This window comes from Miscanthus floridulus, chromosome 4 (assembly GCF_019320115.1).
Source record: "Miscanthus floridulus cultivar M001 chromosome 4, ASM1932011v1, whole genome shotgun sequence".
Taxonomy (NCBI): Eukaryota; Viridiplantae; Streptophyta; class Magnoliopsida; order Poales; family Poaceae; genus Miscanthus; species Miscanthus floridulus.
Window position 1 is genome coordinate 83,368,985 of NC_089583.1, and position 4,201 is coordinate 83,373,185.

The 4,201-nt window shown below is 49.1% G+C and overlaps 1 pseudogene; it reads left to right on the forward strand.

The window, feature by feature from the left end:
* Positions 1-1,136: 1,136 nt before the first annotated feature.
* Positions 1,137-2,725, forward strand: LOC136548726 (cytochrome P450 76M5-like; annotated as a pseudogene).
* Positions 2,726-4,201: the final 1,476 nt, after the last annotated feature.

Sequence of the window (4,201 nt, forward strand, 5' to 3'; positions counted from 1 at the left end):
CGATTAATTTAGCGGTGACGATGACATTTGGCTCTTTTTAGTAGTATATAGATAGAGATAGAGATAGAGATAGAGATAGAGACTAGATGTCCCATTCGATGGGCATCCTCGATGGCGAATCTACACTTAAGATGTGGGGCCACCTGGTCCCACAAGTTTTGCTACAACATGTTAAACCCCCACATAACACTTGCTAATTACCTTGCAATTAATTGATCTTGTGTATATATATGTAAAGCTTGGCCCCAGTACAGGATTTGGATCCTGGATCCGCCATCCCGGGCTAACTTATCCCCTCTATCACCCAAAGTTGGGCTAACATATTTACCGGGCCGGTCCACTTAGCGGAGAGCCCGTGCATGAATGGGTGGCAGTCATATCATATGGGCCGGGCTTGGGCGGATGCAACCCGAGTTTCATATCATTTGTTTGTTTACACGTTTCTGCAACGTGACACGGAGCGCGGGTGGTACGGTAGGTACCTCCAAGTTCTCCACGCAATAGTCCACCACCGCCGCTTGCAGGAGTTTAAAAACACTATTGATCAATCATTTGCCAGTAATAAATAAATACCTCCACTGCCGGCGTGTGGCCCTGGCGCCCTGCAGGCCAGGTCGGAGATTCAAATAAAAAAAAAGGATAAACAGGCTGTTCACGGAATCCCAAGGAAAGGAGCAGCGAGAGCCAGCCAACACAAAGATTTGATCCCCTGAAAAATTGTATCAATGGTCTGTTTGCTCGGTTGATAAATCATGGTTGAAAGTACTGCTGATTGATTTATTGTGAAAGAAAAATACTATTTATTAACTAAAAAAATACGGCTTATAAACCAAGCGAGTAGTTGTTGTGAAAGGCATGCAATCTGTGTCCCACAGACAGAGTTTAAGTTTGTAGTGACATTTTTACTCTCTTTTTTTTTCCTCGTCGTCATCCATGCACGCCCATTTTCAAATTTAACCTCTTGTTTTATATTTGTTTTAATAACAATATTACACAATAACCGGACCGTGCATGGGCTAGTAGGGATAACAAACGCACAAATAAGGCTCGGTCATCTCTGCGCCACTACCAATATATAGGACCTTGCATTGCATTAACGAACACCATCGTCTATGCGACGTACACATACCATGAAAATGGAAGCTCCCACCCTACCATGGCTCATCTGCGTAGCACTCGCCACCAGCGTCCTCTACAAACTGTTCGTTTCTACCGGAACCGAGCCGAAGACGAAGAGGATCTCCGGCAAGACACGGCGGCCGCCGGGCCCCGCGCCGCTGCCATTTCTCGGCAACATACACAACCTCACCGGCGAGCTGCATCAGGCGCTCTCCCGGCTCGCGGAGACGCACGGCCCCGTCATGTCCCTGCGGCTCGGCAGCAGCACCCACGTCGTCGTGGCCTCCACCGCCGCGGCCGCGCGTGACGTGCTGCACAGGTACGACCACCTCCTGGCCGGGCGGTCGGTCACCGACGCCGCGCGCGCGCTCGGCAACCACGAGCGCTCCATCCTGTGGCACCAACCACCTCTTCTCCGCGTGCGGGCTCAGCGCGACGCGCACCCTGCGGGAGGAGTCGAGGAGAAGGTTCGCGAGCTCGTCTGCTGCCTCGGCCGCCGCGCCGCCGCCGTCGGCGAGGCCGTGGGCGTATGGCGCGTGGTGTTCTTGGGGGTGCTCAACCTCGTGTCCAACATGCTCTTCTCCGAGGACATAGTGGACCTGAGCTCCGACCGCGTGCAGGAGCTGGAGACGCTGGTCAGGAACACCGTGGAGGAAGTCGTGAAGCCCAACCTGTCGGACCTCTTCCCTGCGCCCTCCGTGCTCGACTTGCAGGGCCGCCGCCGGCGCACCGCCGAGCATGTCAGGAAGTTCTACGACTTCTTCGACCCTATCATCGCCCGCCGTCTGAACGCTGGCGACGACGGAAGGAAAAATGATTTCCTGGATGTGTTGCTTCAGCTTCACTCGGCGGATCAACTCAGCCTGGAAACCATCGAGTCTTTTCTTTTGGTACGTGTAGCAATCAGCTCGCTTCGAATGGAAACTCTCAACTAATCAATCAGGAGCGTTTATTTTACTTTTCCATCCATGCGCAGGATCTCTTCGCGGCCGGGACGGACACCAACACGATCTCGGTGGAATGGACGATGGCCGAGCTGCTCCGGCACCCGACCGTGATGGCCAAGGTCCGCGAAGAGCTGAAGGACGCGCTGGGCTCCAAGCCTCACGCGGACGAGTCGGACATCGACAGGCTGCCCTATCTCCGCGCCGTAGTGATGGAGTCCATGCGCCTGCACCCGCCGAGCCCGCTGCTGATGCCGCACGAGGCCATGGCCGACGGTGCGGAGGTGGGCGGCTTCGCGGTGCCCGCCGGCACCAAGCTGATCATCAACCTGTGGGCGATCATACGCGACCCGGGGGTGTGGCCACGGTCCGAGGAGTTCGTGCCGGAGCAGTTCGTGGGCACGGACGTGGACTTCCGTAGTAGTAAGGACGGCCGGCTCGAGTTCATGCCGTTCGGGGCCGGGCGGAGGGCGTGCCCGGGCTTGCCCATGGCGACGAGGGTGGTGACGCTGCTCCTGGCCTCCATGCTGCACGCCTTCGAGTGGAGGCTGCCCGAGGGGATGCAGCCCGCCGACGTGGACGTCAGGGACCGGTTCGGCACGTCGCTTAACATGGTCACGCCGCTCAAGGCCGTGCCGGTGCCGGTGGCGTCGCGCCTGTGACGCACCGAGTCCATGTCTCGGGTTACGTTTGTGTGCAGCGTGGCTGTGCGCGCAGGCTTCTGCTTGTGCTTGTTAGATTTTATCTGTGGCTGCTTAGTCAACAGCATAGCAAACCGATCACCAGTCCGTGAGCTAGGCTGTCTAACAAAGAGATGGGTGAAAACAGTTTCATATGATAAAATACTTATTTACACTGTTTTCAACATATGAGGGTCTAGGACATGAAACTCCCAGACACATAGATTCTAGGAGAAGATCTATATATATGGCTATATCCAACTGCTGAATCCTAAAAATCCAATTATCCACCTTCAATTAGAGTTTTAAAATTAGGTTTTACATGTTTTACTGGGCGTCCAAAATCACCAAAATTCACGAAACCCGAAAATTCCAATCAAAGGAAATCGAATAAATTGATCCTATGGTGTTCATAGTTTTTTTAAAGAGAATGGCATGAGATTAATCCCTGCACCTCCTTGGAGGTCGAGGTAGAAGCATTCTATTAGGCTAAATGCTAACCAGTGTATTTTAGCTGATACAAATTCTATTTAATTTAATGTCGAGATATTGATATTTCTAATAGAAACTATAGTTTTGCGCCTCCGAAACACACACACAAAATGTAAATTCCAGATAGAATTTCATTGACATTTTGAACTCTGCCTTCAGTGATCTATAATCTCTATCTATAGTTTATAGACCCAAACAAACCTTGTTTTTAATCATAATTTGGATCCTACCATCACTGTATGTCCCATATTATTTCCATAATCTTAATCCAACAGTAGTTGACCACAGATAGATAAAATGGAAAAAAAAACCTACCTTTCGAGAGGTTAATTTGACTCTGATTATAAACAGCCCTCAAAGGCCGCTTGGTCCTTTGTTTGCAAATCAAAGAGTGAAAGTGGCTTAGATGTAAATCTGAGAACTTTCAATGAAGCTCTTTTGCTTAAAACATCTGTACAAAATTTTCAGCAGAGCTGATGTGCCTTGGGTAAATCTGATATGGAAAAGTTACTAAAGCAATGGAAGCTTGCTTGGTTCAGCAGATGTACTTCTCTCGTATAAAAGAATGGTTTGCAAATTTGCTTACCTCTCTTGCCTTATTTAATACCTCCTCCATTCTAAATTATAAGTTATTTTAACTTTCTGTTTTTCTTCCTTTCCTTTTTCATTTCTTGAAAGCCTTTTAGTTAGCTGTACCTACTTTTATAACTGCTCCCTCTATCCTGTAATACAGTGCATTCCAGAAATTTTAAGACAAATTAAGAGAGAACATAAAAGACGCATGTACCTTCATTTTATTTCCTAATCAGACGCTATCATCAACGTGATTAATGGTGATTGGTTGATAAATAGAAAGTATTTAATGTAAAATTAGTTTTTGTCCTCTAGAGTGCATTATATTTGAGGATAAATTTTGAATGCCAGAACGCACCATGTTACAGGACTGAGGGAGTATTTAATTTAAAT